General features: G+C 45.7%; 1 non-coding gene across 1 annotated transcript; it reads right to left on the bottom strand.

Annotated features, from left to right (window-relative positions):
* Positions 1-11,467: 11,467 nt before the first annotated feature.
* LOC119977925 lies at positions 11,468-11,585 on the bottom strand. The gene has a single exon (XR_005463323.1). It is a non-coding gene; the product is annotated as a U5 spliceosomal RNA (small nuclear RNA).
* Positions 11,586-11,854: the final 269 nt, after the last annotated feature.

The raw sequence follows: 11,854 nt of genomic DNA, 5'->3' as shown, positions 1-11,854 counted from the left end.
GTTCTGGTCGCCGCATTATAGGAAGGATGTGGAAGCATTGGAAAGGGTACAGAGGAGATTTACAAGGATGTTGCTTGGTATGGAGGGAAGATCATATGAGGAAAGGCTAAAGGACTTGAAGCTGTTTTTGTTAGAGAGCAGAAGGTTAAGAGGTGACTTAATTGAGGCATACAAGATGATCAGAGGATTAGATAGGGTGGACATTGAGAGACTTTTTCCTCGGATGGTGATGTCCAGCACGAGGGGACATAGCTTTAAATTGAGGGGAGATAGATATAGGACAGATGTCAGAGGTAGGTTATTTACTCAGAGAGTAGTAAGGGCGTGGAATGCCCTGCCTGCAACAGTAGTGGACTCGCCAACACTAAACGCATTCAAATGGTCATTGGATAGGCGTATGGACGATAAGGGAATAGTATAGAGGGACTTTAGAGGGGTTTCACAGGACGGCACAACATCGAGGGCCGAAGGGCCTGTACTGTGCTGTAATGTTCTATGTTCTATCGAAGAGTCGCAAGGCTGAAGATTATGGAGATAGGGAGGGACAGGTCCATAGAGGGATGTGAAAACAAAGAAAAGGGGCGGGATATTCTGTCCCACCGCTCCCGTTTTCTGGTGTGGTGCGCCCCTGCCGGCAACAGGATCCTTCGTCATACCAGGCGGCCAATTGGGTTTCCCATTTTGGGCAGTTTGCCTTCACTTCTGCTGAGGGGCCATATCCTTTCCTGTTGGCTGAGCTGCCATTTTCCTTTTTGGAACAAGGGGGTAGAGAGTTGATCGGACAGCGGCTATGGCTTGTGGCTATGTTCTGGCCCTACTTTCTCTGAATTTGAGTGCAAATTTAGAGGGTTTCCGCTATCCTCCCCTGTTAGATACGCGTGCAGCTAGTACACACTTCCAAAATTCGGTCATTTGTCCAGTGCAGAGTTTGTACCAGTGGTTTTTGATTTTTAAATATTTCTCAAGAATAGAGACTGTACACTCCCTCCAATTTACTTGAAATCCTGTTCATCACATTGGACATTTGCCTTCTTAATTCAGGCTCAGGTTAAATCTCCAAGAATATAGGTCTTGTGGGATCTTTCGGAGCAACAATTGTTAATTTTAATCGAATCCCACCAGAGTCGCCAGATTTGTTGTTCCTTCTAAACCACAGTGTGTATTTAACCCATATACGATGGACAAATGACCACAAGTTGCTGAATCCATTTGTAGTTTATTACACAGACACAAAGTTAATATTAATCAATCACACGCACATACAAGTTGAACTCTAAACTAATACACTAGAAAGACCTTAACTTAACTTCCAGGTGACTGGCAAGTACGGAGCAGATATGGCCTCACCTGGAATCCTGTGGTCTGGCAGTGCTGGATGTCTTTGGCTGGTCGTCTGTGTCCTCGGCCCTGGTCCCTCTGTGGATGGTGTGGATGGTCTTCCTCTTGGCTGGTGAAGGGTTCACCGTTATTGTTGGCTGTCGAAAGCTGCAGTCGAGAGAGCGAGTGGTGGGCTGCGCAGCACCTTTTATCCTTTGGGAATTTTGCACGCTTTTGGGCGGTCCTAGGTGAATGTCCAATGGATCGATCAGGGCTCGATCACCCTGATAGATCTCAACCAATTAAGGGTTGCCACCTTGGTGGCTGGGCTGGTCCAAGTCAGCCATGGCCATTAGTATCTGCGGCACGTAGGCCTTCCCAAACAAGGAAAACAGATGCCACCAAGTCTGCCACTTATTGTTACTTTCTACCTGGAGACCATTGTCCAGGGCTGGCCTTTTAACAGTGTCAGTTTCTGCAAAAGCCTGAGCTGCAGCCTTTATATATTTGCAGGCTGCAGCCTGTCTGTGCTCTGGCCATGGCTAAATTTCCCACTGATCCCTGCGGGCAGCCATTTTTGGTGGCCACAGGGCACCCCAATGGCGTCGGGAAATCCGCGGGCGTGTGTGCGCTGCCAGCAAAATGGAGGATCATGCAACGGAAAATCCAACCCAAGAATTTTAAAATGGATTCATTGCAACAGGAGCTCATGTAGATCAGACAGCATGGAGTGCTGGGCGAACAAGGCACAGTACAAGTGAGGACACGGGCAACAGAGTTTTGGATAACCTTCATGTTGTCTGTAGGTGCAGTCTCTGGTGAAGGGATGTTGAAGGTGGACAGCGTGGCCCTGAATTACACTGCAGGATGCCAACAGATGCACAAAAATAACAAATAGAGAGCTCCTTCTCCAGTTATTCAAAATAAATCAGCACCTGCACTAAAATGGTGAGAGAGACATTGCAGACAAAGCATTTAAGTATTGCACCCTGCAATCTCTTCTCACAATGGAAGCAGTGAAGCTTATTTCTTGAGCTGTGTTCCTTATTTGTCACCACAGAAATGAACAACGTCAAGCGCAAAAAAAATTATCTGCTCAATGCTAACAAACAGAACTTTTCTAAAACACATCACTAATCATTAGATAATGAAGAAAACCTTCACATGCAGTGACTAAAGTCACATTCAATCTTGCAAATGCAGATCAAGGTGTTTAAATGGTTTATATTGAAAAACACATGAAGAACTCAATCAACAAACAAATAACATCTGGCTGGAAACAAATGTATTTTTTTCCCCATAACCACAGAGCAGTCAGTAAAAAATACACTCACTTCATTGGATCCTGTAACCTCGAAGGATAATCTCTTGTTTCCTGTTCTGGTCACTACAAATAGGGACACAATTGAAATAGTACAGCACTCATAATTCTCAGCATATTTAAAACTAACAAAAATAACTTGTTACCCTCAAAATAAGACGTAGACCGATGAACTGAACTTCCCTGGCGCCTCAGCAAGGTTTATCCAAAAAGTGGCTGCCTTATACAATCAAGGTTACATCCCCATCCATGTTGAGTTGATGGGTTACAGCTAAGGTGGTCATTGGGTTCCAACAATTGCCACTAAAGAGAGAGGTTGCTGGACTTGGCTGTCCTCCAAAACCGCCTGCTGGAAGAAATTTAAGGACATTGGATGAATCCAGTGAAATGGATTGTTCAATCGTTTCAGAATGAGAAAATAGCTGAGTAGCAATAGCGTTCGGAGGGCATTCAAATATGCATGACTGCGGGGAGGGGTCATTCAGCAACGCCCCCCCCCCCCTCCCCCCACCCTTCCATTTTTGGCAGGCAGCAATGATAGAAGTGGAGGGGGGAGGCAAAGAATCCAGCGGGAGTCTCAAAATGGTATATACTGATGGAACCAGCAATTCAGTGAACACGTGTAGTTGGATCTGAACAGAGGCTTTAATACACTTACAATAGAGCCAGCCTATTCATCGTTGAACTTCAGGTGAACTGGCAGGCTAGCTCTAAGGCACTGATTTTTAGACATCGGTCCCAGGGGGAGGAGTCCTGGGCGGATCCAAGGGAGGAGCCCAGTACAAACTCTCGCGTACTCACAGAGCGACTCCCCCTGGTGGTCGGATAGTGCAACTGCACTTACAATGGGTAGATAACGAACATATATACATGGAGTGATATTGGCAACTATATATAGTGTGAATCCCATTCACCACATATACGTTGGCGGGATTTCCTATTACGATTGTCCCCGCTCTCAACAACCTAAAATGTTTCCCACCATGAAAGTCTGCGAACCTTGTGAGAAAACATTAATATACACAAAGTGGGCCTTCCTAAAGATCATTCCCCATACATTAAATGAGATCATTAATGATCTGATATGATAATTCTCAATTCCACTTGCCCACCTGATCCCCATGACCGTTGATTCCCTTCCTGATCAAAAGTCTGTCTCTCTCAGCCTTCATGACCTCTCCTCTCCATTCTGTGCAAAGGAATTCCGCAGATTCACTGGCCTCTGAGAAAATAAATTCCTCCTTATCTCTGTCTTAAATGGGTAACCCCTTACTCTGATATAATGCGCTCTGGTCATCGACTCTCTTTGGTGGCTCGAGACACACACAGACGGCTTCCAGTAAAGGCAAATGCAGTTAAGTAGCCGACAGAGTACACAATTTAACTCTTTGACTCTGTGGTCCACTTTGTCCAGAGTCCTGCTCTCAGGGTCCCGCATAACGTCGATTTGCCAGGGTTTGCTCATTCCCACATGATTGGCCTCGAGCCAGTCATTATAACCTTCATGAGGACCATAGGGATCACTGATTGATCTCCCCATGTGCTTCGTAGAGTACCCGTGGTGAGCGGGCGGAAGCCCGTCCAGTTGAGGCTCATTAGCAGGACCTTTAAATGTAGCTCCGCGACCCGGAATGACAGTTCCCGATAGTTCTGGGCTGGGACGTCTGCCATGGTAGCAGCTTTATTTTCAGTTTAAAATAGAGCAGTTTGGCCTTTCACTCTTCGCCTCCAGTCTTCATTACACTTATATTTCTCAATAAGGTCACTTATCATTCTTCTGAACTCTAAAGAGTACAGGTCGAACCTACTCAACCATTCCTCATTAAAAAATCCCTCCATACCTGGGATCATCCCGTGATGCTTCACTGGACTGCTCCCAATGCCAGTATATTTTTTCCATGTAAGGGGACCAAACCTGTTCACAGTATTACAGATATGGCCTAACTAGTGTCTTGTATAGATTTAGTAGGCCTTTCCTATTTCTATATTTTATTCCCTTTGGAATATGGGCCAACATTCCATTGCCTTCCCAATTACCTGCTAAACCTGCATGATATATTTCTTTAATCTATGCACAAGGACCCCTAAATGCCTCTGTGCTTTCTCCATTTAAATAGTATTCAACTCCCATATTCTTCCTGCCAAAGTGCCTTACTTCTCATTTTCCTACATTATATTCCATCTGCCAAATGTTTCCCTCTCACTTTACCTGTCGATATCCCTCTGTCGATTCTTTTTCTCATCCTCAACACTTGCATTCCCACCTATTCTTATGTCATCCGCAAACCTGGCAACATTACATTAATTTCCCTCATCCAAATCGTGGGCTGGTTTAGCTCACTTGGCTAAACCGCTGGCTTTTAAAGCAGGCCAGCAGCACGGTTCGATTCCCGTACCAGACAGGTGCCGGAATGTGGCGACTAGGGGCTTTTCACAGTAACTTAATTGAAGCCTACTCGTGACAATAAGCGATTTTCATTTCATTTCATATATTGAAAATAATTGTGGCCCCCGAACTGATCCCTGTGGCACTCCAGTTACAGGTTGCCATCGTGAAAATGCCCCTTTTATCCCAACTCTCTGCCTTCTATCAGTTAGTCAATCCTCTGCTTATGCTAATATGCTACCCCCAACACCATGGGTCCTTATCTTGTTTAGTAGTCTTTAGTGCAGGACCTGATTAAACTCTTTTTGGTAATCCAAATATAGTACATCTACTGGTTCTCCTTTACCTATCCTGCTCATTACCACCTCAAAGTCATCTAATAAACTCGTACGGCATGACTTTCCTTCATAAACCTATGCCGACTCTGCTTGATTCTATTATATATTTCTAAATGCTCTGCTATTACATCCTTTTTAATAGACTCTAACATTTTCCCAATGACAGATGTTCAGGTAACTGGCCTATAGTTATCTTTTTTCTGCCTCCTTCCCTTTTTGAATGAGGGTGTTACATTGGCAGTTTTCCAATCCTCTGGGACCAGTCCAGAATTTAAGGATTATTGGAAGATTACTACCAGGGCATCCACTATCTCTGTAGCTACTTCTTTTAACATTGTAGAATGGAACCCTTCAGGTCCAGGGGTCTTATCAGCTGCTAGCCCTATTAAACTCCCTTGTGCTTTTTCCTCAGTGATAGCTATTGGGTTGGATTCTCCGTCCCGCTGCTCCCATTTTCTGCCGCGACGCACCCCTGCCAGCAGCGGGATCCTCCGTCCTGCCAGCCAGCCAATGGAGTTTACCATTGTGGATTGTCGGCAGCCCCAAGCTGTCAGGAAATCCACTGGTTTGAGTGTGCTGCGGGCGAAAGAGGAACCAGCCAACGGAGAATCCAGCCCATTGTATTTATTTCCTCCCTGTCTTTTACCCCCTGATTATTTATTATTTTTCGCATTCCATGGTTCCCCATTATTATTTCCCCAGTCTCACTCCCTCAGGGACTATGTTCACTTCCTTTATATATATTTAAAGAAACTCTTACTGTCAATTTGTATATCAATTGCTTGTTTGCCCCCGTAGTTTATCTTCTCCCACTTTTTTATTCTTTGGTCATCTTTTTTTGGTTTCGAAGACTTTCCCAATCCTATGGCTTATCATTAATCTTTGCCCTATTTCATGTTTTTTCCTTCAATGTAATACTGTCCCTAACTTTAATGGTTAAACACAATCCCCTTCCTAGATTATTTTTTCCTCGCTGGGATATATCTTTCTTATGAGCCATGAACTATTTTCATAAATGGCTGCCATTGCTGATCAACTATCTTTTCTGTTAAACTCCTTTCTCAGTCCACTCCAGCCAACTCTGTCCTCATTCCTTTGTAATTATCCCCATTTAATCTGAGCATATTTGTTTCTGACCCAGATTTCTCACTCTCAAACTGAATGCTAAATTCTATCATGATATGCTCAATGTTTCCTTTGGGGTCTTTTACTCTGAGATTGTTTATTGTACCTGCTTCATTACACATTGTCAGATCAAAAATAACCTGATCCATGGTTGGGCCTACAGTATATTGTTCTAGGATACTGTCCCGAATACATTATATAAATTCTTCCTTATGACTACCTTTGCCAATATGATTTTCCCAATCCACATGAAGATTAAGCTGTCCATGATTAATGTACTGCCGTTTTTACATGCTCTCATTCCCTCCTGATTTATTCTGTCCTCCAACATAGCTACTGTTTGGGGCCTATTGATTACTCTCACCAGTGTCTTCTTCCCCTTGTTATTTCTTACCTCCACCTATATGAATTCTACATCTTCTGATCGAAGATCATTTCTAGCTATCGGACTTATTCCATCGCACACTAACAATATTTCCCATCCCTATATAAAAAGGAAGAGAGAGAGGTGGCGGTGAGCTGTCTTCTTGAACTGCAGTTCTTGTGGAGTTGTTATACCCACAGTGCTGTTAGGGAGGGAGTTCCTGGATTTTCATCCAGCGACAGTGAAGGAATGGTGATATATTTCCAAGTCAGGATGGTGAGTGACTAGGTAGAAAACTTCCAAGTGGTGGTGGTTCCATATTTCTGCTGCCCAATCAAGTGGGCTGCTTTGTCCTCGATCGCGTTGAGGGTCTTGAGTGTTGACGGAGCTACACTGATTTAGGCAAGTGGGGAGTATTCCATCACACTCCTGACTTGAGATTGCCGAAGGTGGACCGGTTTTGGGGAGTCAGGAGAGGAGTTGTTTGTCACAGGATTCCTAGCAAATGACCTGCTCTTCTAGCCACCGTGTTTATATAGCTAGTCCAGTTGGGCTTCTGGTCAATATTAACCCCAGAATGTTGATAGTTGGGGATTCAGCAATGTGAATGCCATTTGGAGATGGTCAATGCCTGGCCTTTGCGTGGCACAAATCATAGAATCCCGACAGTGCAGAGGGAGGCTATTTGGCCCATCTAGTCTGCACTGATTCATATCCCACCCTTTTCCATGCATCCCTAACCTTCACATCCCAGGACATGAAGGGTCAATTTAGCATGTCCAATCCACCTAACCCGTACATCTTTGGACTGTGAGAAGCAAACGGAGTATCTGGAGGAAACCCACGTAGACAAGGGGAGAAAGTTCAAACTACACACAGTGACCCAAAGCCGGAATTGAACCCGGGTCCCTGGCATTGTGAGGCAGCATTGCTAACCGCTGTGCTACCATGCCACTCTGAAATATTAATTTACACTTGTCAGCTTAAGCCTGCATTTGCACATGGACTGCTTCAGTATCTGGAGTGTAGCGAATGGTGCTGAGCATTGTGCAATCATTACCAAACATCCCGACTTCTGAACGTATGATGGAGGGAAGGTCATGACTCCAACCAGTTGAGCATTTTCCCTCTGATTTCCATTGACTTCAGTTTTGCTATGGCTCCCTGATGCCAGTTTGGTCAAATGCTGTCTTGATGTCAATGGTGACATTCTCACCTCATCACTTGAGTTCAGCACTTTTGTCCATGTTTTGACCAAGGTCGTAATGAGATCAGAAGCTCAGTCACCCTGGCAGAACTCAAACTGAGAATCAGTGGACAGGTTATTGCTAAGGCAGGGGCTGTTTAGCACACTGGGCTAAATCACTGGCTTTGAAAGCAGACCAAGCAGGCCAGCAGCACGGTTCGATTCCCGTAACAGCCTCCCCGAACAGGCGCCGGAATGTGGCGACTAGGGGCTTTTCACAGTAACTTAACTGAAGTCTACTCGTGACAATAAGTGATTTTCATTTCATTTCATGATAGCACTGTTGATAACCCCTTCCATCACTTTACTGATGATCAAGAGTAGACTGATGGGGTGGTAATCAGACAGGTTTGATTTGTCCTGTTGTGAACAAGACATACACCTCGGTAATTTTCCACATTGCCGGGTAGATGCCAGTCTTGTAGCTTTTCTGGAACAGCTTGGCTAGAGGATTAGCAAGCTCTGGAACACAAGCCTTCAGTACTATTACCAAAACATTGTCAGTGACCAAAGTCTTTATCAGTATCCAGTGCCTTCAGATGTTTCTTGATGTCACAAGAAGTTTCTTGAGTTGACTGAAGACTGACACTGTGAGGCTGGGGACCTCTGGAGGAGGTTGAGATGGCTCATCCACTCAGCACTTCAGGTTGAAGATTGTTGTCAGCCTTATCTATTGCACTGGTGTGCTGGGGTACCCTGTCATTGAGAATGGCGAATTTGTGAAGGCTCCTTCTCTGCTGAGTTAATCATCAACCACCATTCATGGCTGGATGTGGCAGGACTACAGAATTTAGATGTGACCTGTTGGTTGTGGGATCGCTTAGCTCTGTCTATTGTTTGCTGCTAATGCTGTTTAGCATGTAAGTAGTTCTTTGTTGTAGCCTCATCGGGTTGACATCTCATTTTTGGGTATGGTTGGTGCTGCTTCTTCATTCTGCACTCTTCATTGAACCAGGAACAATACCTTGGCTTGATGGCAAATGTAGAGTGGTGAATGTGTCGGGCCATAAGGTTACACATTGTGGTTGAGTACAACTCTGCTGCTGCTGATGGCCCACAGTGCCTGATGGATGCCCAGTTTTGAGTTGCAAAATCTGTTTGAAGTCTATCCCATTCAGCACCATACTAGAGCCACACAACACAATGGAGGATATCCTCAATGTGAAGATAGGACTTGGCTTCCACAAGGACTGAGGTAGTCACCCCTACTGATACTGGCATGGTCAGATGCATCTGTGGCAGACAAGGTGGTGAGGATGAGGTGAAGTATGTTTTGCCCTCTTGTTGGTTCCCTCATCACTTGCCTCAGATCCAAACCAGCAGTTATGTCCTTGCAGACTCGGCCAGCTTGGTCTGCAGTGGTGTTACTCTTGCACCACAATTATGGTTGTTTTGGGCAATTCTCGGATTGCTAAGCATTTGCAGAGACTTTTTGCAGAAAGGCTCCTTCAATGCAGAAGCTTACGCAATCTTCTGGATAAACGTATTACTGAGTGACAGGGACCTCCTCAGGAGAGGAGACAGCCAGAAGGGAGAGGGGTCCAATTGCCTTCTGGCACTGTTGCAGGGTCGCTTTCCTATGGACCAAAAGGCATAGCCAGTAGAGTGGAGGGCTAGTAGGATTTGCAAGGGAGAAGGGTCTGGAGAAGCCGTCAATACCCAGCGGGTTGTGTGCAGGCAGCAATCATGCAACCTTAACATATCCACGCTTAGGTGCTGAAGAAGGTTACGCTGCTCAGGGACACTGTCACCTCTATCTGTGACGTGATTGGCCCTGAAATTGCCTTCAACTGTGTAGGTGGCCACCCTCTGCCAGTGGCCCTGAAGATGACAGTGGCCCTGAATTTTTATTCCTCAGGCTCGTTCCAGGGGTTAGTGTAAATCTCTGTGGAGTCTCACAAGCTGCTGCCCACAGCTGCATCAAATTGGTTACTTATGGTCTATTCAAAAGGGTCAACACTTTCATTCACTTCAGGACCTGGACTTTGCCAATTTTATCACAGGCAACGTCCTAATTGGCTGCCCATGGGCTCCATTCCAATTAAGGGCAGTGAATGGGCTCTACTTCTTGCTGGTTCCATTACAGGGCCGGCAGCCTTGAAGACAAAGCAGCAGCAGCAGGAAAGTTGGTTACTGCCGAGATATGTGGGAATCCTGGGGCCGACAGCAGGAAGGAAAAAATATTCATGGGGTCCTAGGTTGTAAGGGAAACTCTTCTGGGGAGGTAATTGAGACCATAGATGCTTCCTTCTCGCCCCAAAGCCCCCTTTTTACTCCATAGAATTACTACAGTGCAGAAGGAGGTCTTTGGGCCATCAAGCTTGCACCAATCCTCTGAAAGAGTATCCTATCGAGACCTACTCCCCATCCTATCTCCGTAACCCCGCCTAACCTGCACATCTTTTAGACACTAAGAGATAATTTTAGCATGGCCAATCCACTTAACCTGCACATATTTGGTCTGTGGGAGGAAATTGGAGCACCCGAAGGAAATCCATACGTACATGGGGAGAATGTGCAGACTCCAGACAGATGGTCACTCAAGGTCAGAATCAAAGTCGGGTCCCTGGTGCTATTAGGCAGCAGTGCTAAACTCAGGGCCACCATGCCACCCATTGAACCATTACCACACCACAGCCTCCCCAACCCCAAACCCTTGGCTGTGATGCTGCCCATCTAGTGGTGGCCGCCCCACACCAGCAGTGTGCCAATGGCACTATAGAATTGCCGCGACCCAGAAGGAAAAAATACACAGGGCTGGATTCTCCGCCGGTGGGAGGCTCTGTTTTGCCGGCAGCCTGGGGATTTGCCGATGGCGCAGGGCTGTCCCACAATGGGAAACCCCATTGACCAGCCGGCGTAAAGGAGCATCCCGCTGACGGGGTGAAAGAGAAATGTGGCGCGGCTGGGCAGAGAATCCACAGTTCATCCCAGCATTCTAATTTTCCCATTTTACTGTTTTATCCTTCTGGGTTATGTAACTACGTAAGTCGATTGGTCATCTCTCTGGAGCAGGTAACCGCTGTGCATCTAGTACAACCATTGGTAAAATGCCCGAGAGTGGCACCACGCCAGGGAGCTGATCTGATATAACCCCCCCCCCCCCCACAATTTTACTCGCCCGGCTCCTCCCCGCCACCACCTACCAATTGTTCCCAATTGAGACATGGACAGACTGAGGTGATTGCATCACCTGAGCAGCAGTAGGATAATTATGACAAGGAGTCATCCAGACTCGAAACATTATCTCCCTTCTCTCTCCACAGAGGCTGTCAGAGCTACTGAGATTGTCCAGTATGTTCTGTTTTTGTTTCAGATTCCACCATCCGCAGTAATTTGCTTTTATATTCAGAACAATTATGGGATGGCTCTCATGTCTTTGACTGGTTGGTGCAAAGAAATATTCAAAAACTCTAAACAGTAGCTCTCAGCAGAAACCTTTATTAAAAGACAAAAGATTTATACGAGCTGAAGAGAAACTGGAGTACAAATGGTGGAATAGCGATTGGAAGCTCAGAAGAAAGTTTCTCCCCGTTCTCTGAGGTGGATATTTCATGTTTACACAGAATTTACACCACATAAATTCAGGCCATCAAGGCCAACTGGTCGATGTTGGTGCTTTAAGCTCCACAAGGGCCTTCCCTCAGCCTGCACTAATGTGTTATTTGGCGCGAGGAACCATTGACAATGAAAACAAATTAAACCACTGTAAACACGTGAGTAAATAATGAGCAGCTAGGGAGGGCGAGCAGCAGAA

This window comes from Scyliorhinus canicula, chromosome 14 (genome assembly GCF_902713615.1).
Source record: "Scyliorhinus canicula chromosome 14, sScyCan1.1, whole genome shotgun sequence".
NCBI lineage: Eukaryota > Metazoa > Chordata > Chondrichthyes > Carcharhiniformes > Scyliorhinidae > Scyliorhinus > Scyliorhinus canicula.
This window is presented reverse-complemented; position numbering and strand designations above follow the sequence as displayed.